The sequence below is a fragment of the Ambystoma mexicanum genome, chromosome 5q (assembly GCF_040938575.1).
Source record: "Ambystoma mexicanum isolate Mex_15411 chromosome 5q, UKY_AmexF1_1, whole genome shotgun sequence".
Lineage (NCBI taxonomy): Eukaryota > Metazoa > Chordata > Amphibia > Caudata > Ambystomatidae > Ambystoma > Ambystoma mexicanum.
Genome location: NC_090933.1, coordinates 1,105,627,767 through 1,105,652,274, shown reverse-complemented (window position 1 = coordinate 1,105,652,274; position 24,508 = coordinate 1,105,627,767).

Here is a 24,508-nt window from a genome sequence, read left to right as displayed (position 1 = left end):
TCGGGGCAAAGAACTCCATGCGCAGGACGCTGAGGCGGGCTGAGTGCCTCGAGGGAATTCGCAGGGAGATGGAGGTGGACATGGCGTTATCCCTGCGAGACCTCGGGGCCAGAGAACAGGCCTGCCTCCAAGACATTGAACTGGAGTTTGATGATGCCCTGGCCCATGACATCAACAAGTGAGCCGTTGGACTTGCCCGCCGCAATTGTATATAGTTCATTAGTGTTAAGTTTCATTTCTTTTTTATTTCATTTGGGGTGCATGGACTATGCCCCACATTTTTTTTATATAGTTAGTAATTTGGTAGGTTTCATTGTAGGTTTAATTTATGTTGTTGGGCTCATGGACCCTGGATTTGCTATTTGTACATAGTTTTACAGTGGATTTTTCTCCTTCATCTTTATTTGTCTTCACCATGGAGCAATGGATATTACGCTTTTCTTTCCCTTTGGATTTGCTTTGTTGGACGTTGACTTTGGACACATTTTCATTCGGATTAATTTGGATTCTCTTTTTTTTTATTCATCATTTTTTGGGACATGCTGCATTTTCATTATTATTGGCATTATTGTGTGTTTTTATTTCATTCCCTTCATTTTGACTTGATTACATTTTTGTTTCTTACTTCTATGTGTGGTCTTCTCTCATTGGTTTCATGCATGTCACATGTGGGTTTTCTCAGTCTTGTGTTGCCATTGTGTGGGTCGGACAGACTTGTACTCATGCGCATACTGCTTATTTGTAATCTATCATGTAATGGGGATTTCTGTTTGGAGTGGATGTAAATCTTGGTTGGTTGTTTGGACTGGGGTGCTGTGGTGTGGGATTTGTGTGGCCATAAGAGCCAGGGATCTGGATTGTGATGACGTGTTGGCTGGGGGACATGTGTCAAGGCCTGCTGGCAGGTGCCTGTCAATGATGGGGGGGTGGGGGTGCAGGGGGACATGTGTGGGGGCCTGCTGGCAGGTGCCCCTGACTGCTGGGGGGTAGGGGTACTGGGGGACATGTGTGGGGGCCTGCTGGCAAGTGCCCTGCACTGCTGGGGGGTGGGGGTGCAAGGGGACATGAGTGGGACATGAGTGGGGGCTTGCTGGCAGGTGCCCTACACTGCTGGAGGGTGGGGGTGCAAGGGGACATGAGTGGGACATGTGTGGGGGCCTGCTGGCAGGTGCCCAGCACTGCCAGGGGGTGGGGGTGCTGTGGGGCATATGTCAGGGCTTGCTGGCAGGTGCCCTGCACTGCTGGGGTGTGGGGGTGCAAGGGGACATGAGTGGGACATGTGTGGGGGCCTGCTGGCAGGTGCCCTGCACTGCTGGGGGGGTGGGGGTGCAAGGGGACATGAGTGGGGGGCTGCTGGCAGGTGCCCTGCACTGCTGGGGGGTGGGTGTGCAAGGGGACATGAGTTGGACATGAGTGGGGGCCTGCTGGCGGTGCCCTGCACTGTTGGGGGTGCAAGGGGACATGAGTGGGACATGAGTGGGGGCCTGCTGGCAGGTGCCCTGCACTGCTGGGGGGTGGGGGTGCAAGGGGACATGAGTGGGACATGTGTGGGGGCCTGCTGGCAGGTGCGCTGCACTAATGGGGGGTGGGGGTGCTGGGGGACATGTGTGGGGGCCTGCTGGCAGGTGCCCTGCACTGCTGGGGGGTGGGGGTGCAAGGGGACATGAGTGGGAGCCTGCTGGCAGGTGCCCTGCACTGCTGGGGGGTGGGTGTGCAAGGCGACATGAGTGGGACATGAGTGGGGGCCTGCTGGCAGGTGCCCTGCACTGCTGGGGGGTGTGGGTGCAAGGGGACATGAGTGTGACATGTGTGGGGGCCTGCTGGCAGGTGCCCTGCACTGCTAGGGGTTAGGGGTGCTGGGGGACATGTGTGGGGGCCTGCTGGCAGGTGCCCCTCAGTGCTGGGGGGTCGGGGTGCTGGGGGACATGAGTGGGAGCCTGCTGGCAGGTGCCCTGCACTGCTGGGGGGTGGGGGTGCAAGCGGACTTGGGTGGGACATGAGTGGGGGCCTGCTGGCAGGTGCCCTGCACTGCTGGGGGGTGGGGGTGCAAGGGTACATGAGTGGGGGCCTGCTGGCAGGTGCCCTGCACTGCTGAGGGGGTGTGGGTGCAAAGGGACATGAATGGGACATGAGTGGGGGCCTGCTGGCAGGTGCCCTGCACTGCTGGGGGGTGGGGGTGCAAGGGGACATGAGTGGGACATGTGTGGGGGCCTGCTGGCAGGTGCCCTGCACTGCTGGGGGTGCTGGGAGACATGAGTTGGTGATCATATTGCAACATGACATGTGGCTTGGCTGGGCGGCATGCCCATGGTGGATGTGCTGCCTGCGGGACATGACCAGGGGTGCGGGGTAGTCCACTGTGGTGTGGGCTGCCTGCAGGGGCCGTGGAGGGGATAGAAGGGACACCTGGGAGGACCCACACTGCCAATTCACGTGTAGGACTCCCCGCACACCCCCGAAATACGCATTCCACGCTCTGACACCAAAATCGCGTGTGAAACTTCATGCGCAGCCCGGTAATACATGTACCCTACTCCAATTGCGTGTGAAACTTCCCGCGCAACCCCTGAAATACACGTACCCAGGCCAATCGCGTGTGAAACTTCCCGCGCACCCTCGTAATACACGTACCCCACTCTTACAGGCCCTTTCGCGTGTGAAAGTTCCCGCGAACCCGTAATACACGTACCCTGCTGAAATCGAGTGTAAAACTTCCGGCGCACCCCTGAAATACACGTACACAGGCCAATCGCGTGTGAAACTTCCCGCACACCCCTGAAATACACGTACCCAGGCCATTCGTCTGTGAAACGTCCCACGCACCCCTGAAATACACGTACCCAGCCCAATCGCGTGTGAAACTTTCCGCGCACTCCCGTAATACACGTATCCCACTCGCACAGGCCCTTTCGCGTGTGAAAGTTCCCGCGAACCCCGTAATACACGTACCCTGCTGAAATCGCGTGTGAAAATTCCTGCGAACCCCAGTAATACACGATCCCCACTCGCACAGGCCCTTTCGCGTGTGAAACTTCACGCGCACCCCAGTAATACACGTTCCCCACTTGGCGTTTGCTGTTTGGCAGCCCTGTAAACTGGTCCAGGGTTAGCGCAACCCTTTGCGCCGAATTGGGAATTTTGATGGCTTTTCCTTGCGCCAGGGCGTTCTTGAGGGCGTAACTGGCGCTGCTGCAGGGTCGCTGTGCCACTCTGCGCCACGACTGGTTTTGGAGGCTAAAATCCATGAATAGGCTGTGCACGGAAATCGATTTTAGCGCACGTGAGAGGCACAGACATTCGCATGTGCACACTGTGCGCCAGCCGCGTGCTCCACTTTTGTGCGAAATTCTATGAATTACCCTTATAATTATTACTATATTTGACTTCTGATAGAGTGATAATTGTACTAAATTTGCATATAGTGTTTAAATGAGTAAAGCGTGGCAAGAAAGGGTGCCAGTTTGTACTTCACTGAACAAATCTGTGGAGGTCATTAAACCTACACACTCATGCTCGCTGTTGCCCCTTGGGGGGTCTCCCAACACCCCATACCATACATTGCCATTTGTAATACATGTCATCAAGTCACAAGAAAGAGGCCATTTCATTGTCAGAGTTCAGGCCCCTCTCTACTGAACGAAGTTTGCATATTAATTTTGCTTCTTCTTGTCTGAGCTTCATTTCCTGGTCTCCACCTCTTGGTCTTAATAGTACTCGCTTCAGACCTATGAACCTCAGCATTCTCTTGTCATTTAACTGGTGATTATTTTGCCAGTGTTGGGCCAGTGGAAAGTTTATATTCTGACTTCCAATACTTGATAGGTGTTCTCTTATTCTTATTCTGAGTTGTCTAATTGTGCTACCTATGTAAACTTCTTGACATTAGCAAATTATCGCATAAACCACATATTGTTTTTTGCAGTTGATATGATCTACAGTCTGGTGTGTGATACCATATTTGTCTTTAAAGATAGATATGTTGTCTGATGCATAAGTACACATTGAGCATGCGCCACATTTCCTAAAGCCTTTTGGTGGCAGTGGTAGCCATGTTATTGGATTGTCATTCTTGATCTCTGGGAGAAAAGAGGGACTTAAGATGTTTTTAATTGTTTTGGCTCTTTTGTAGATCAAAGATCGACTTTCTTCAATGTATTTCTTCACGTTAGGGTCTAACAGTAGTAAATGCCAGTTCTTTTTGAGAATTCTACGTGGTAATGAAGCTTATTTTCTCTTTGCCCATTCGATCCTGTTTGTTGCTGGTTAGGGTGCTGTCCCTGTTAAGTTGTTTGGCCTTCTCATGCGCTTTCGCTATAGTTTTCTTTCCGTAACCTCTTGACCTGTACCTCCTTGTCAATAATTTGCATTCATTCTCAAAAGTTTCTGGTTCAGAGCAGTTTCTGCGAGCTCTAATAAATTCTCCCTTTGGTATGTTCTGGATCACTGGATGATGATGGAAGCTGGTGGCTAATAAGGTCGTATTAGCTTCTGTACTTTTTCTGTACGTTTTCGTTTTTAGAGAGTTGGATGAAACATAAATGTTAAGATCTAAATAATTGATCTCATTTGGACTAGAGTTGCCAGTAAATTCAATCCCCATCGTGTTGTGGTTGGCTCTGAACTTATCCAGTCATTCTTCCTCCCCTTTCCAAATGATCAAAACATCGTCTATGTAGCGTGACCAGAGTATCACATTCGATTCATAAGACTTGTCTACATAAATATACTTGTCCTCGTACATGGCCATTGTTAAGTTGGCAAGAGCCGGGGCATATTTAATCCCCATAGCTACCCCTCTGGTTTGTTTGTAGAATTGCCCATCAAATATGAAGACATTGTTTTCCAGTGTCAGTAGTAACATTTCTTTAAGCAAACTAACTGACTGATAGTTAGATGCTGTTTCTTTGGAAAAGCTGTAATCGATGGTTTCCATGGCAGTGTCGTGTCTTACGGATGTGTAAAGGGATTTCACATCCCAAGTGGATAAAAGATAATCTTTTTGCCATTCTATTGTAGCCAATTTGTTAATTGCTGCAGTTGTGCCTCTTAAGTATGATTTGGTTTTCATCACCAATGGTCTTAATATCTCGTAAATATAATGAGCCATATTTATAGTGGGCCACCCCATAATAATTCACATGAAAAGATATTCAAGGCACTGAGGTCCAACCAAAGGAATACCCACCCCAAAGGTTCCTCATTCTCTTGTCGAGCTATGTACAACTCAACATAGTTTAATTTACATTGGAGGAGTGATGGCATTAAATGCACCATTTAAGTAGCGCTGTGCACCCCACCATTTGGTGAAAATGGTTGGTTCTGGGGCATCCCTTTTGCGGATGAACTTTGGTTGGGAAATTCCCCTCTCAAGATGTAGTTGCTTCTGAGCCTAGTGCTGCAGAAAGAAACAAAAGACTAGAAAGTAAGGCTGCCGCACTGCTAGAAAAGTCTTCACTAACAAAATGGTCATTTGTATGTTGATAATTGGCTTACTCGTGTGCAAGATGTTCTTTGCGTGTACATTAGCAGAATTTGGTTGATTCTGATTATTTTCGTGGGCTGTTTCAATCACCTATGAATATTGTATTAATGAAACACTTATGTACATGTTTAAAGTGTATTTAAAGTCATGGAATATTTTTCATTATTTCATTATAATAAAATTAAATATCTCTTTTTCCTTCATAATTTAATTAACACATTTTATTATGGCAGCTCGATTATCAATAGACAGAGGGATCATCATTTGATTGTCACTATTGTTAGTCGCTTTACTATGTCCACACCACTGTCTGTACTGCTTCTGCTTATGTGTCGGCAGTCAGTACCATGGCTGCCACCGTCAGGTTGCTGGAAGCCGGGCTCTGAGGGCATTAATCTATACCTTGCTGGAATCGGCACATCGCTCTGCATTTAAAGCAGAGGGATCGGGTGCAGAAGGCACGCTACAAGAATATGATCCCGTACTGCAACAGAGGGTACTAAGTGAAGAAATCGGTTTGTACAAATCGATTTCTTCAGAGCAAATTTAGAAAGACCGCTCGGAGACTGATCCGAGCGGTCTTTTTCGAAATTGAACTGTAAGCCCCTGTGGTGCACACGAGTGCGCGCAGGGGCTGACAGGCACACCGGAGCCAGAAGAAGGAAGATGCTGGGGCTCAGGAAAGTGTTTTGTTTTTGTGTGTGTCTGGGTGTGTGTGTGAGTGATGTTTGGGAAGGGTGGCAGGGTGCAGGGAGGGTAAGTGTGTGCATGTTTGAATTCGTGCAAGTCTGTGATGAGAAAGGCTTTTGGCGGGGAAGGATGGAGGATAGGGAGATAAAGAGGTTTGTTGGGTGAAAACCCTGATCAACAAAAAGGTTGCCAGTGTGGGTGGGCTGGGGGGGGGATAAGTGGGGTGGGGAAGGAAGGGGTGGTGGGTTGGGTATCATATAATGTGGAATTATGGCATATTGAGGACTGGCCAGAATCAAACGAAAAGAAAATACTATTTTCTGTGTTCGATCTTCGATATGCAGTAATATCACATAGAACCCAATAAACAATAGTGACATGGCTCCCTTTCGGTCTCAAAGGTGAGAGATGAGGAAAACTAGAAGAAGGGTTCAGAGGGGAAGACATTCCCAGGGGGCGGATTCAAACTCCATCTTCCCCAGAAACAGGACAGTGAACTTCAACACAGCCTGTACCTTACGTCAGCACACTCCACGCGCCTCCATCTTGAAGAGAGGACATTCAAGAGAATGAGCTGAAAGAATTCCCATGCAGAGAAGTTTTGAGTGGGGAGAGGCACAAATGGGTGGGAATAGCCATAGGGATTAACATGGGCACCCCCACCTCTCTCCCATAGACACTCTCTCAGACACCCACACATCCCCACCTTAGACAGGCTTGCAGACCCTCACTTCTTCTACCATTAGGGCTTTTGTTATTTTTCCAAAACTGTGATCCGGGCAAGCATTTATTTTGCCAGATCTCGAATCTGGGAAAAACCACCTAACTTCGACACTGTCCAGTGATAAATGTTACTGGTGGTACAACATTTTTTGTAACATTTTCTTTTTCTGTAATGCCATGAATTCTGATGGTAATTAGGCATATTACCAGCAAATTCAAAGACCCCGCAGAAAAAATAACGAATCCCCATGAATACATAAGATTTACATCACTGCACACAACACACAATCAACATTGCTGAAGCTTTGAACAAGTTAGAACATATTCCCCCATAAGCGCACTGTCTCTAGAGCTCTGGTTCTCTGTAGGCTGCACTACTGCAACAGCCTCTTTCTAAATCTGCCTGCTTCTACTCTCCGCCCTCTGCAACTCATCCAGAACAGGACTGCAAGACTTGTTCTTGGCCTCAAGCCCAGGGATCGTATCTCTCCAGCATTGAAATCTTTTCATTGGCTCCCACTCGCTGCACGATTAAGTTCAAGACACTCTGCACTGTCCACAAGGCCTTCTAGGGCCTAGGTCCTTAATACTTATAACTCTCTCTTCATAAATACTTTCCTACTCAAGCTCTTGGCTCTCCCACCTCCAACTCCCTCAGGGTCATATGCTTCTCCAAGCAACAAGTTGGGGGTAGATTTCTTTCTTTGGCTGGGGCCTCCCTCTGGAACAGCCTCCCTGCCTCTCTGAAACTTGAGGAGAACCATCTGCGGTTTCTGTTTCTATTTTGATGATTTATGCCCCCCCACCCTTCACCTTTAAGACATTTTGCCAGCAATTTTGTAAAACTTACTGCTGATCTGGTTCTGACCTATCCCAAGTTGATCCTTATGGGAGACTTTAATGTTAGACCCAATAACCCTACGGCCACATATGCAAAAATTAGACTAATGTATTAGCCGATATGACTCTTGAACTGCAAAATCATCGCCCTACTCACAAGGGAGGAAATACGCTTGACTTGATCTTCTAATATACAAGTCTTGTGGCTGTTTTCAATCCATTACCAGTTTTGTGGTCTGACCACTTTGTTGTACCTTTCACTATTTCTTGCTCAGCCCCTTCCCACCGTCTCTCAAAGAATTGTCAGCAAAGCTGCCATTGGGGTAGGGTCTGCTCTATGGCTCTGGCTAACCACTTTATTCTGAAGGACAAGCAGGATCCTTGTAGCACATTTCTAGTAAAAATTGTATCCAACCCTCAGACTCATGGTTTGCCCCTGAGCAAAGGGCTTTGAGCCTATGCAAGCATAAATGGCGTATTGACTACAACACTCATTCCAAGCTGACCTACAATAGGCAGTCTTTCAATATCAGGAAACTATCAAATTACCTAATCTCAACACTAGGCTAATCGTATTCTTGCAGCCCCTGGTTCATCACGAGAACTTTTCAAAGTAGTGAAGGAACTCTCAGCTGTTGTACCTCCTACTGACCCATTGCGCTCCCAAGCAGAATGTCACTTGATTAGTGCATTTTTTAATGAGGCAATTTAGACCATTCGTCAAACTATCTCTGGAAGTCAAACCTCTGGTTTAGAAGACACACACACAGAGCAGTCTCTGGTTAGAACCAAAGTTCCATACAGGTTCCACTTTGAATTGCCCCCTTCTCCAAAATAGATAGATATATCTCGGGTAAATTACCAAGAAATCAGGAGTTTATAAATGAAACAGCCGCCATCTTCTTTTTCTCCCAATGTGAGAGATGGCCATGGCTATTACCAAGGATATTGGAAAATGAAATGCAGAGGTGGGGTGGGGGCAGGAGGACACAAAGTGAAATTTGGGAGTTGGAGGGGTCTAAGGACTGAGTTTGCAACACAAAGCTTTTCTGTAACCTCGGCTATAGCCACAAATAGCCGACATCTAAAAGCAGACTTAGTCACAGAAACACCAGGTGTTTTGGTGGGAATGGGTAAGGGCAGGGGAGGTGAGGAAGCACAGATGAGGTGGGTGCTTGGTGAGGGTTTGGGCAGCAGGGAAACATTTTTCTTTTGCAGTTCTTCCCGATAACAGTGGGTATTAGGTCTATAAAATTATGACCAAGGTTATAACCAAGGGTATTTTCATTATATGGCCGTGGTTATGCAAACAAAGTGAACAATATATATACATATATTTCTACACCTGCAGTGATGTCGAGGGTGAAAAATCACTGGCCATGACCAAAGCATCCGGGACTCCCAACCATGCAGTTTCTGGAACCAATCCCATCTTAGATTCATAGCAGGGAAGGGGCTGGCCATGTTGCTAAATAAATTAGCACAATCTACAAGACCATTTAGAGCAACATTGCCTGAGGGGGCTGGATCCTTCCTCGCTTTGTAGCTCAATATAGTCAGTCTCGGTTACTGCATGGATGGGAGACAGTCCACAGTCCCGGGTGCCATGTGTTTTCTTGGTTTTAAATATCTCATAACACACTAAGAAAACACACAGCATCCACATTCTTTTTTTTTTAAACCGTGCTACGGTCAATCCTTGAAAGTATTGTACTCTAGAGGTCAAGCTGTCATGAGGCCCACATGAAAAGAGCTTCTACTCTGGGTATGGAGCTGTGAATACATGGAGAATTGCAAATCCAGCTTACACGTAGGAGGCAACCTAGAATAACCATTTGTTATATAAAGTACAGGACCTACGGTAGCAGCCCTGTAGTTTTGCTCAAGTTGCTTAACTCATAGAAGGAACACTTTTTGTGAGGCTTATACCTTTGCCCCGCCCTGGACGCATCCTCAACAAAGTTTACAAAAAAGTACATGGCCACCACAGAATGATTTTGTGAAGTTTGGTGCAGATTCGTCCGGTTGAAGGGGGCAAAGTTAGAGGGGGGGTCCCAAAATGTGTGGAAATCCTCATAGACGCAATGTAAAAAAAACATTTGCTTGCGCTTACAGCTCAAACCAATGGACTGTTTTTTAACAGAATTTGCACCAGGAGAGGTGGCTTGGACCCGACAGCATGCTTTTGTACATTTGGTGTAAATCTATCCAGTAGTTTTTGTAAAAATGGCCAAAGAATAGGCAAAAAAGAAAAAGTGATATCAGGGTCTGGTCTGCAGACTCATTACCAGATTCGCAGTACACAGATGCCTCCGTACCAATCCGGGTCCAGCGTGTTACCTGCGGACATTGTACGCGCCCACTGATTGGCCAATTAAAAACATCAGGTGCGTAAAAGCTTTTGAAGTGGACACCATGTTGGATTCGTGAACAGCACTCTTATGCCTTGGACATGGCGGTAAAACACATTAAAGAACACAATATTCCACTTGTCAAACAAACAAAACAATCTCTGGGGATTTCAGGGGTGATGGGATGGGATATGGCCATAAAAAGCCAAAAATTCGGGTGTATTTTCTTCTACGAACTACGCAAACATCTCGGATGTTCTGGCACATCCATGCATGTTTCTGCATTACAGGGTCGGTGAAAAGCAGTTGTGGGTATGATATGATAAGGCATTTGTAACGCGCCTATACACAAGTGTTTCAAGGCGCGAGTAACTTTGCCGCCATGCAATGAAACTGCATTACATTTTACAATATCATTTTAGACCTGACCCTGAATGGTTGTGCAACGCTTGGTGCTGTTTCGCCAAGGGAGGGCAAAATTAGAGGGGTCTCAAAATATTTGAAAGGCTTATAAATGTGTTGCCGGTTGACAAATCTGCACAAACATATGCAAACAGAATGTAGACCCAGATTTGAATGCATTTGCAATGTTTGGTCGGATTTTGTCAAGAGGGGCCAAAATTAGAGGGGGAGCTCAACAATTTTAGATGGCTTAAAACTTTGTTGCTGTTTGACGAATATGCACAAATGTTTTGAGAAAGATTATAGACCTAACATTGAATGTTTGTGCAAAGTCTGAATGGATTTTGTCAAGTGGGGGCTAAGTTCTATAACAATTTTTTCTCTATACATTGTGACACTTTTCAAAAAATAAAACATGGATGGATTTGCAGCAAACTTGTGCAAGGACCATTGGCAAGGGCCCGGAAGCATGGTTTTACAAATGTGCCAGTGTTTTAATTTTTTTAAATTGTCATAATGTAGGTGCAAAAAACAGTGATTTACCTTTTGGGACTGAGACATAGCCTCTGGCCATGGACAGTGGCCATATTATCTGGGTCATGGCCAAATGCCATGCCCCGAACAATCTGGATACTGGCCAGGACCACAAGGGACCGGTTATGTGGTAAAGTTTTTCGAAATCGGCATAGGTTTGAATGGGAAAAAACATTCTGCTTGTAGCTACAGCCCTAAGTGCTGGACAGGATTACAGCAAACATTTGCAAGTAGCATCAGCACGGACCTCAAAGCATGGTTTTGCAAATGTGTCCTGTGTTTTATTTTTTTCTAAATTGTCAAAATGTAAGTACAAAAAATTGTGAACTAAATTTGGTGCCTGGGCAATGGGCCTGACCCTGAGTAAGGAACAATGTGTACTCTGATTTGCTTATTGGGACAGTGGCATGACCAAAGCCATAGGTTTGAATGGTAACAAATATTTAGCTTGCTGCTGCAGCCTGAAGTGCTGGTCTGGATTACAACAAACCTGCGCCAGGAGCATCAGCAACGACCTGAAAGCATGCTTTTGTAAATCTGTCTCGTGTTTTATTTTTCCAAAGTGTCAAAATGTAAGCACAAAAATAGCGATATAACTTTGGTGCATGGACAGCGGGCTTGGCACTCAACAAGGACAAATGCCTACTCTGATATAGTTATTGGGGCATGCAGTATGGTTTAAGCCCTAGGTTTAAATGGGAAAATAAATTCTGCTTGCAGCTGCAGCCCGAAGTGCTGGATGGGATTGCAGCAAACTTGTTCGAGGAGCATCGGTGAAAGTGTCAAAAAGTGTCAAAAAGTAAGTACAAAAAATAGTGATATAACCTTGCTGCCTGGGCACTGGGCCTGGCCCTCTGCAAGGAGGAATGTCTACTCTGATTTACCTATTGAGGAATGCTGCCTGACCGAATCCCATGTCCCATGGATTGTGGAGACTGGTCATGGCTGCAAGCCATGAGAACTGGCCATTGATCACATTATGAGGGTATAGTGGAAACTGAATTAGAATATAGGGTAGGTGCAGTGGATAACAGGGGTGGTTTGGTGGGGCTGGGGTCATGGTCGAGCCTCATGCCCTAGGCAATTCCACCATGACTTGCATCCCCAGCATGCTCTGCTGATAATGACACACATCAGTATGCGTTGCAAAAATATGTTTCTTAAAGGAAGTTTACAGTTCTTTCATATATGTTGACTGATTCTAAAAGCCAGTAATACTGAAACTGACCCGCAGATCGCGCTCCTCCTGATTGGTGATATACGTGGATTATATACAATTCGACAAATATACAAAAGAAAATTGCCTATACAGGGTGTAAATAAAGTGCACCGACATATGGACTTTTGAGCAATTTTCTTTTGTATATTTGTCGAATTGTATATGATCCACGTATATCACCAATCATGAGGAGCGCGATCTGTGGGTCATTTTCAGTATTACTGCATTTTCTTCACTGTGTAGTAGTAGGTGCACACAGTATTGACCACAGCGGCGCAGCCCAACGCCACATTTTCTAGTTTGGAACGTGCAGAGCGCATGCATTAGGCCTTTCACCTACTTAACTTCTTCTAAATTTGATTCTAAAAGCCTTGGGGTCATCTTCGACTCCACACTCTCCTTCTCCCCTCACATCTCTGACGTCTCTAAGAAGTCACACTACCAGCTGCACCTCCTCAGAGGCATTCTTCCTTTCCTCTCCTTCCCCCAGAAGCTCACTTCTCCAGAACCCTGGTTCTCTATAGGCTGGACTATTGTAACAGCCTCTATCTAAATCTGCCTGCCTCTACTCTACGCCCTCTGCAACTTATCCAGAACAGGACTGCAAGACTTGTCCTTGGCCTCAAGCCCAGGGATTGTATCTCTCCAGGACTGAAATCTCTGCACTGGCTCCCAGTGGCTGTGTGGATTAAGTGCAAAACACTCTGCATTGTCCACAAGGCCTTCTGGGGGGTCTGGGGCCGCAATACCTTCAACTCTCTCTTCTCAATATCTTCCTTCTCGAGCTCTTTCCTCATCTGCCTCCAACTCCCTCAGGGTCAGTCGCTTCGCCAGGCAATGAGTTGGTGTTAGATCTCTCTCTTCGGCAGGGGCCTCCCTCTGGAACAGCCTTCCTGCCTCCCTGAAACTTGAGGAGAACCATCTCCGGTTCCGGAAGCACCTCAAAACATTCCTCTTTGCTTCTGCTTTCTCTCCCCCTCTCCCCATCTGAATTGCTGGCTGATATTGCACTGGTTACCTTGCCACTCTTTCTGATCTTGGGCTAAGGCCCCGCCAGTTGCACTCCTGCACTGCCTACCTGGCAACACCTGCACCTGGGGACTGTTTTCGGTATCCCTACAGTCCCCCTACCAGCACTTAAGTGTATACTTACCTTGTACTGCCACCATCTGGCCGTTTTTATTATCTTATTTATTCTACTATCCCATGTACTGCACTTTCCCCGCTCCCTTCCCCTACCCACTTTTTCCCTTTCCCCCTTCCCATGCACTTGCGCGATCTGAATGACACCTGGCCTAGTATGATCGTTGTCTGTCTTCCCTTTGTTCCCCCTCCCATGCCTCGTCGCACCTTGAAACACTTGTGTATAGGCGCGTTTTAAATGCCATATCATATCATGTCATGTTAAAAGAGGAATTATTAAGAACTTACATACAGTGATGTAACATCATGGTAGTGTTCTAAAATGGACAGTGGGCAGGGCTGAAGGCCATGGCTAGCGGTCTGGTAGTGTTCTAAAATATACAGTGGTCACGGCCAAAGGCTATGGCCAGTGGCGTGAATAAAAACTATGGTATAACAAAACCTTGGAAATTCAAGGAAAAATGCCCGAAATTCAGCTAAAGCCACCTTAACTTTGCATCCCCTCTGTCACAGCCTATGACCCAAAATGACGACATCACAGTTTACAGTGGCCCCTTATTGTGGGCACAGCCAAATGATGTTGCCACTGCCCATGGCCAGTTAGTGTTGTAATGTAATCAGTGATTCCATCAGTGATCTCATATATGATGTCATCAGGAATGTCGACTGTGATGTCATCATTATGGTCATATTGTGGTTACATCACTAATACCATCATGTATGGCTTTGCTGATGACATCACTGGTGCCATCACTAATAACATCATATATGACAACAATGATTACTTAACTGATGGCATCAGACATAAGTTCACTCTATGTACTTGCTCATATGTAGACGACCGTTAAGTTTCTACATCTGTGATTACAGTATTAAAGAATAATTCATAACAATGAGTACATTGTTTAAAATAGTCCACCGCTACACATACAACATATCACTACTTGTGAAACTCATGTGTTGTAGTTTGGTAAAAGATGATATCTGAATTATAAGTATGAAGGAGTGAGAGATAGAGGAGACCAACTGCCCCCAGGAGTCGTGTCACACCAAACAGGCCGAGATCAAAGGGATATATATATATATATATGAAAAGTAAAGAAAAGTGCAAAGACAAACGCTTGGGATTGCACGCCACAGAGTCATGTTTGATCCTTAGCCAAATTGCTGAAATAATCTTTCCAAAGCGAAAATCTTGAAAAATACCAGTTTTATTAAGGTCACAAGTAGAAAAAGGTAAAGCACGGTACCTATATATGTGGCAGATTTACTAATCAAATAAATGGTGTGCCTTTGGTGTACGCCAAAATAACTTACCAATTCACTAACCGGGTGTTCACCTATTTAATCGAAGTGAAACATGTTTAGTGAATTGCAGGATCTTCTTTCTCTGCACTTACACAGTGTGTGTCAGGTGGCTCAGGTGTGACCTAACCCTTAAAGGTGAGTCAGGGGTGTGTGTAGGTGTGCTTGGTAAACACAGCCCCAAGGTGTACGTTCGTGGAATTCAATGACCTTTTCAACCTCTGAAAAAACCTCCTGTGTCAAAAGTTACATGTACAGATTCATGTAATGTGTTGCTGGAAGTGTGAAAGTTAAAATCTGAAAGTGGAAGTGAGCAGCATGAATGGAGAAAGTTTTGAAGTATATGAGAAAAATGTTTGTGTGAGATGTTTTGTATTGTAATTGATGTACACATTCACTATCAATAGTGTAATTTCCACCTCTGGAAGTTAAACAGGCTATTTTCTGGTGTAGGTGTGTGATGAATTGCCACCTGGCTAGGGTATTAAAGTCCTGACTATTTAAATTTGTATTCATTAATAAAATAATGCGGGTAATTCCATCTCTGAAAGTGTAATCTGCAGTTCAGATTCCCTTTTTATAAGCTCCATACCACAAGCATAATTTCCTATCTGTGCCTTGCTGCATCAGTATCCTGATATGCAGCGCCTCCTCTACCAGTGGCACAGAGCAGGTTCACAGATCACTGTGGCCCATTTGACAGCTGAAGTGACAGATATGCACCAAAACTATGATGATCATAATTAGCCCATGCTACTCTAACTATAAGCTATGAGTGGTGCATTGCACTACTCATAATCATTACAGCCACATTCAATTTGATATCACACATTTGCCAGCTCCTATGAGTCACCTCCGCTGGGGAAGGTGATGTGTTTTCTGTGCAGACAGGTTGATCCTTGCAAAGTGACAGACTATTTTTATTTTTTATTTTTTGTTTAGCTGTTACAAACAACCTTTCAAATATTTAACAATTGTTTCAGAATCAATAAAATAATACATTTACACACAATTATTTTTCTAAAATGCATCTCACTTCTCAGCTTTTCTTAGATGTTTTATACATTTATACAGAAGAAACATCTGGCACAATTGTCTCTAAAAAATGTACAATAGCTACCTTCACAGCCAATCTAGGACTTGTAAAGAGAGATTTCCAAAGTGTTCCCTCATCCGGCTCAGAAAAGAAGACAAGTACATTTTGAAACAGTTTCATGCGCAGAGAATACAGGCCAGGGCACGCCACAACTAAGTGTTGAAGAGTTTCATTCTGTTGTACATTTAGGCAGTAACGACAAAAATTCTCATGCGAGGCAATTTGTTTTTGCCTCTGTAAAACATCACGGGTGTGCCACAAATTAAATCTGACTCTCATATATTGTCGTCGTATATGCGGAGATGGACATTTATTTAAGTATTCCGCCAGGACCTTGTATTTTTTCAAACCAAAGACTGTGCTATCAAAGTCCTTGTAGGTCTTACAAGCTGCACAGTTTTTAATCCAGTCATATTCAAAGATCTTTTTCTTTGCTAAATCTGGATTAGTAAGTAGGATTTCAATAGTTACAGCAGCCAGGGCCATTTCGGTAAACAAAAGCGTGCGCCACTTAAGAGGAAATCCCGAGGTGTTGACAAGTAGGTACTGTGCTACTATGCCCAATACATTTGACACATTAAGATTTAGCAAACATTTCCTCAGGAAAGCTGACATTTTCCACAGTATTTGGGAATAGAGTGATAATACCCCCAACTCAAAACGTATCATAGGTAGAGGAGTACAGTTAGGCAATTGCAGTACCTTCCTCCAGTATTTACCCTCTAATTTGTCCCAGTACAGCTGATTTTGCGGGCTTCCTGACTCAGCACCATACAACAATATTGGTACAGCCTTCATTTGGTAAAAAGACAATGCATGTTTGAAGCTAAATTTACCATATTTTGCAACAAGAATTCTTGTCTGGGAGATCAGAGTTTGTAGTTTGTTATTTGTTTCCCAATTTTCAATTTTCGGTGTAACAGAATTGGAAATAACAACACCCAGATATTTATAATGATCAACAACCAAAAGTTCCTTTCCCTGTATTGTCCAAGCATATTTCTTAATCTTTCGTTTACCTGTATTATGGCAAACTAATACTTGGGATTTTGATGCATTTATTTCCAGATTGTTAGAGATCGTGTACTGATTCAATCTATTTAGCATAAGCTGGAGACCATATGGTGTTAATGACAATAGTACCAGATCATCAGCATATAGTAAATAGCTGACTTTACTGGTACCCACTTTCGGAGGGTCACAACAGATGGAGCTGAAAATTACGCCCATGTCATAGATGAAAAAATTGAATACGCTTGCAGCCAATGGGCACCCTTGCTTTAGGCCTCTCAAGGTATCAATAGAGGCAGATAGTAAGCCTTCAAGCGTTAGGCGTACCTGCATTGTGGTATTAGAATGCAATAGCATCAACATATTCACTAAGGAGTTTGGGCAATTATATCTATTTAATTTTTTGTAGAGCAATGCCCGGTCAATAGAAAAAAACGCCGCCCGAAAATCTATGAACGCTAAGTACACTGACTGGCCTCTGGCAGCATAATGCATTTTGATTAAATTTAGGCACATTGGGCCTCATTACGACCCAGGCGGTAAGTTACTGCCTGGGCCGTGACTTTACCACCATGACGTTTACGCCATGGTGGTTGGCGGACTTACCGCCCCATTCCGACCTTGGCGGGGCGGTAAGTCCCCAATCCCCATTTACCCTTCCCCATTCCCATTTTTGCCCCATAGGGTATAATGGGAGTGGGGAAGGCGTTAATTACGCCACCGTAAATTACGATTTTAACACTAAAAGCAGGTGTTAAAAGCGCCATGGCGCTAAGGGACCTCGTACTCAGGCGGTAAGGGTCGGCGCTGTTAACGCTGCCGTTAACCCCTTACCACCTGGGTCGTAATGAGGCCCATTATATTTGGGATAGAACCCAAACCTGAGACAAAGCCAGATTGGAAGCTGTCTTTTCTTGTGCCGACATGGTCCACGCATTAAATCTTTTCAATAGCAGTCTACCAAAGATTTTACCTGGTACATCAAGGAGGGAGATTGGCCGATAGCTACTAGGTGCCTGCTGATTCCCCCTTCTTGAATATCGGGACAGTGATGGAGTGCATCCAAGTTTCAGGGATAGCCTGGGCTACATTGACTGCAGTAAAGGATGTTATACAATATTGATGCCCATAATTCCGGGTGCAGCTTTAAAGTATAATTCGATAAACCATCAGGCCCTGCTGCTTTAGAGTTAGATGAAGTTTTAATGAGAGTACAAATATCTCATAATCAAAATCAAGTTTAAATTGACCATTTGTTGAAAAGGGGCTGCACCTTCTGGAACTGAATATAAGTCAAGAAAATGCTGTGTCCAAGCTTGTTCTGAAACAGCATTTGATTGTGCTGCAAGTTGTGAAGACCCTGCAGCACAATTAATGAAAGCACACATTTTAGCAGTGTTTTTAGTTGCTAATATGGACAGCATTCCTGCACCATCTTGTTGGAACAGAATTGCGCGACGACTTTTTACCCAGTTAGTATACTTTGACTTTATTTTCGCAATCAATAGAACTCTGACAGCCGGAGGATACTTCATAGCCAATCTCAACTGGGCACGTTTTTCGGTTTTCCTTGTCCTCATAACTTGGTCAAATATATGCGGATGTATAGTTTTTGATCTGACCTTAGTTCTTGTATCATGAAAGAGCTGCATAGTATTACTATATTGAATACACGGGTTGTTCATAATACTAGAGTTTTGCTCAGTTGTTTCTGATAGATATTGGTTAAATTTATAGACAGCATCCTCAGACCATCATAGTCTATTACATCCCGGGTTCACAATTAGGACTCCTTGGGGCTGGACACTTTGTTGAATTGTGGTGATGTTTTTCTGCGACCATTTCATTGATAAAATATTATGGTTGCTTTGTTTGGTGTCAATAATTTCAAAATTCTCAATCGAGGGCAGTAGAGAGGTACTAACAAAAATGTAATCAATCACTGATTCCAGATGACCATTACACCATGTGGCCCTCGGGAGTATGTCTTCTTTGAATATGCCATTAAGCATATGTAAACCACGGGCTTTGGTCAACCCAAGCCATCTATATACCCGACCTTTAAGAGATTGGTTTTTCCCAAGGATTAAATTAACATTTAGGTCACCAGCAAGAGTCAAATGTGTAACTGAGTGCTCCAGAGCAACCATATCCAAAAGCATTATGACATCATCAAAGAAAACATTATCACTTATGGCAGCAGTGTTCCAGTATATTTTAAGGACAGCATAACATACATCGTGAACCCTAACCTTTACCAAAAGCATATGTTTATTTGGGGCAGCCCAGAATTCCGATGACACATCCTTTCGAATTTTAGTAGCTCTAAGAAGCCCAGCCGATGGTCTGCCCATTATCGGCTTATAAGCCAAATTAATGTGAATGCAAAATCCATTCCAAACTGGAGGATCAATAAGCCAGGTCTCTTGTAACAGAATTAAATCATGCAATCCTAAGTGATTCAAATCATTATTAAGGAGATGAATATGCCCTCTAGTGTTCCAAATTAAGATCGATATTTACAACTGCATATGGTCCTGTACTAGTTATGCTTGTTCTTGGGTACATTTACATGAGCAAGTGGTACTTCTTGGGGGGTTAACCTTTCCCTTCTGGGGGACTGGATGATCCAACTGATTTTTCAAAACCAGGGTAGGTTTGTTATTTTCGGCAATAAGTTCAAATCCCAGGTTAACGAGATGAGTTTTTACAGACCAGATGAGATTTTGGACGACCCGAGAGTTCAGCCATAATCTCACAGTATTAAAATTCTGGTCATTCACAAATTCTACATACTCAATATCAGCCGAATTAATGTCTTCCAACTGTACAATTTCAGAAAATATGGCCATAATGGATCTTCTATTAAGATTGTATTGCTTGCAGGGTAGTATTCTGCAAGCCAGAATCAATGAGTATGGTGCCAATCTTTTCTTCACCGATGGGTTTATCTGTTGACCTAAGTCACTGTTGGGTCGACCATGAGAAACTCTTGGTAATTCACTTTTTGCTTTTACCTGAATTTGTTTTAGGGCAGCTTCAATTAACCTCATCATTTCTGCTGTTAAATCCATCCCGTGGGTATAAGGGGTTTGAGGGAGAGATTTCTGAGACTGCCCTTCCCTCAGGTCAATAGACACTCCATCTAAGCCAGAGTTGTATAAAACAGGCTTTTTTTGAGAAGACACACTCATTTGTGTTTCTTTTAGTCTGGATTGGGGATAATCCAGAGTCTGAGCGCTAGAGTTATCAAAGGCCACTCTTCTGTCTTGTTCCCCTAAAGTGTTTAGAGCAGGACATTTTGGATCCCTCCCAACTGATCTTGTCAATGGCTGGTTAGAGATATATGCATCAACTGCTGTTCTGAGTTCCAGTCTGTGTGCCTGAAGGGCATCTTCATTTCTAGACTCTGTTATACTAACTTTAGTATTATCAAAAAGAGACAATGATGCTCGCTTATTTGCTTTTTTCAATATCGCAGCACTATGTCCACTTCTTTCAACAATGCATTCAGAGGGGCATAATCTGGTGGAACAGATACAGTGTCAGAATGTATTGATTTGCCATGCATCTGGTGTTTATATTTTTTCCTTATGGCTTCAGATGCTACCGGAGCACTTTTTTTCCTTTTAGAGAGTGTAAGAGCCTTTAAAAACTGCTTAGAGCTTGAATTTGTTACCACTTTAGGGGCACTTTGATTTTTTTGTTAACTTCTCTTTCTGTGTGTTGTTATTTTTCCTACCATTAGCAGGACTGAAGATGGTATACACTTTTTTTATTGTCGTTATTGAGGTATTTAGACTAACCATCGGAACCTCATCAGGTTCATTCTCAGAATCACAATTCTGTATAAAGTTCTCATTCGGTATATTTTCGAGGATAATCCCCTCAATCAAGGGAATAGCAAAATCAGTTTCCTGTACTAATACTGGTGTCTGGACAGATACTGAGTGTGAAACTGGAGCTTTATGTTTGAGAAAAGTAAGTTTTTGTAACTCATGCCTGATGTCCATCCCAAAGGTGTTTTGCCAGTGAGACATTTGATCTAGTACATCCGCCTGCTTATTTAGTTTAGTGTCAAGGGCCTCAAATAGTTTCCCTAGCGTTTGAATAGCAAAGTTCATAGCCTGCATGGTGGGTTCTAACATTCTCTCCCCCTGCCTGTCTGAATATAGCGGAGACCGGCTAGAAATGGGGGAGATTGGTCTTCTTGGCGTAGGGTGGATGAAAGACACACTCACTATTGGGTTCAGGCGTGACAAATAATACAAGCGAGGCTGACAAGTTATCAGGTAACATATGGCCAGAAAACCCAGATCCCTCCTTGCCAAGATCAATGTCCTGTACAACTGGCATGCTTTTCGCCTCTAAATTATCTGCCTGTTTTGGGATTGCGGTAGGAGGGAGTGCTTTTAACAGCGCGCTGTCAGTAACAGAGGAGGTGTGCGAGGGCATTTTTGCAACAGTAGGAACATTAGATGGATTCAATTCACATGTATCATTCATTACAGAAATAACAGGCATTGGTAAATTACATGTCTCGGCTTGTTGCAAGGATACAGATTTTTTATCCATACAGGCCTTAGTGGCTGGGATACAGGCAGCGGGAATGTTAGTTTTATTTACCAATGATTTTGTAACCGTCATCAATAGCAGAGGCTTGCCACTGAGATGGGCCTTTGCCGTGATGTTTATAAAAAGCACCAATATCCACATTCTTTAGAGCCTTTTGACATCCAGCCATGGATTTCTTATTAGGGTTGGATGCAAGATGAGCGCTGGCTCGCGAGGAGCTCTTTGATGGTGTCATAGCTAACGCTCTCAATAAAGGGGGCGACTTTATACCAGGCTGAAGAGGATTCCTCTTAGACGAGCGTAATTGCATTCCTCACTGCAATCACAGAACGCTCGCACTGCAGCACCTGTTATGCCTCTCTGCCGCAACGCCTCGGCGAAGAGGCAAAGAGGTACTTCCGGTACTTCGCCTGGTGCGCGCGCGCTGGTGCGCGCGATCCCCAAATTTGACCTCTTCCTGAGGAAAGGGGGCGGAGCCACTGATAGTAACGCCGTAGAACGGGTAAAAATGCACTATAAATGGAGAGAGAGAGATACAATAAGCACCAGAAGATACTTATAAGTCCACATATATTTCCCCAACTTAAGTCCACAGTGAATACCGTTCAGGGAAGTAATGAATGCACAGCGGGCGGACAGCATGGGAGGCAAAGAGGTACTTCCGGTACTTCGCCTGGTGCACGCGCGCTGGTGCGCGCGATCCCCAAATTTAACCTCTTCCTGAGGAAAGGGGGCGGAGCCACTGGTAGTAATGCTGTAGAATGGGTAAAAATGCACGTTGAGGGAAGTAATGAATGCACAGCGGCCGGACAGCGTGGGAGGCAAAGTGACAGACAGGAACCTGAATTGCCATGTATCTTCTTTGATCTCTTGGTGATGGTGGGTAACACCCTCTTCCAGAGACAGCCGCACAGCAGACAGCTGTTCGGGGTTTAGGAAACAAAGGAACATACCCATTCAGAGGGAGTAACCCCAAACCAGAGTGTTGCATTTCGTAGGCCCTTTGATCCTACTGAGATGGGGAGAGGGTGGGATTAGTTTAGACAGGAGATCTCTGTACAGTGGAGGAAGACATCTCCACATTGCTTCTTTCTGCCCTTCTCCTTTCTACCCCCTCCATTTCATCTACAGCAAAGCACTTTGAGAGTGAAATCAGAAGGGAAATGCTGATTGAACACTACCTGCCACTCTGCCAGCCACAGCACTACCCAGGACCTCACCATATAAAAGTACCACTGCAGTTGTGTTACAGCCATCCCCATGTTTGATAGCCTGAGTACAAGGACCCATCTTGTCCCTGAGTCGGTGAAGTGGGAAACACAGCAACTTGAGAAGTGACCTGCTGCTAGAGCAAGACTTGCCTCTCTTTCAGCCATAGTGGTACCCAGGACCTCACTGTGCTGAATGACCCCTGCATTTGAGTGCCAATCTCTCCACTGTTTGGGAGAATGGGAAAAAGACTCATCTTCTCCCTGATTTCCTTGATTGGGACTCACAGCACCCTGAGTTCCAAGACAGTGGATGCCTAGTGTTTTTTTTCGATGTTGGAGCCAAGTTACAAGAACTGTTCAACACATTGGAACCAACAGGACACCCTGGTGCCTTTTGAATGCGCATGATCTTCAAATTGCTTGCACAGCGCCAAGAAGTCTGATTCGGGGCTGACGGACCACCAAAAACAGCAAAGAGGTACTATTGGCTGCTAACTGCCCTCCCCCCCTCCATCCAGTATTGGGCCTGAGAGTCTGGTTTGGTCACTTTTATCCCTTTTGCACCCAGGAATAAATCCTCTTAAAGAACATTGTGGATAGTACTTGCCTTACACCTCCGATTCATTTCTCAGAGTGTTGCATTTTTCTATCTTTGCTTATTCTATGTTCATTACTCAGGGGGTGGGCTTTGTGTAGTGGTTTTCTAGTTAGTTATTGGATATTCCTTTATTTTGGACTATAATACTTCACTATTTGGATTGCTACTAAACCACATTCACACCCCTCTTGAGAGTATAACCTTCTCTTAGCCCATGATACCACAAAAGTCGAAGGAGGTATATCTTTTAAATGTTGAAAAGTTTCTGAAAGAAATCACCAGCGGACATAATTTATTACAAAAAGTGTCACAAATATTTATTTAGATTGATACAAATGTATTAGATGAACAATTAATCATCAATGAATCTAGAAAAGCACAATTACATACAAGTTAAAACCACACAATGACGACACACAAAATCAAGGACAGGAAAAGGAAAAGGTAACCACTAATTTCCACCCATCCACTATTCAAAACATCCTATTGCACTCATCCAGGACAATTCCACAATCACACTAACACACCATGCCAACAATTCATAATATATCTACAACACATTTCTTCAAATAAAAAAACATAATCCACAATAAATGTGTCTTTCTTTTTTTCTGTTTTTCACTCTTGATCTGTTTAGGAATACATACAAGTTGTTTATTCAATATTATTGTGTTTCCAATTTCCAAGACTCTAACCAGACCAACCGGTTTCTGTGTAATGGTGTTGATTCACCAGGTCTTCATCAGGGCTTTAAAATCACATTCTACAAAAACAGAAACATATATATAATAGGAATAGTATAGTGAGACAATTACTATTACCTGTGGTCACCCAATGGCAGTGTTCTACATTCACCTGCATGGATAGCAATCAATATCATAGTGGTATGCTCCATGTTTGGACACACCTACAAAGTGACAGTTGAATCCACAGTAACTTAAGTACCCAAGCTGCCCATGCCTTCACCCAAACAACGTTAAATTGGGAGATGTGAGTCCAGCACCATGCCTGAGTGAAGTCGGGAATACACATTACTAAATGTGCACCTAATAAGAGACAAGATACAGGTGTGACACAGGACACACATAACTACCTGTGTGGGTTTGCAATATTTTCACGCTCAATTGGCCAATCTTGTGCAATGTGAGCATACAAGGGATTCTCATATATAGGGTCATCTCCAGCTGTTGCAATCCAAGGAGGCATGGCTCATTGCATACTCGGTGTGCCAACCCTGAAAGAATACAATAACTTAATCAAGCTTTTTTGTAATAAATGATGTGCTCTGGTGCTTCCTTTCAGAAACGTTTGTTGTTGATTCTCCACTC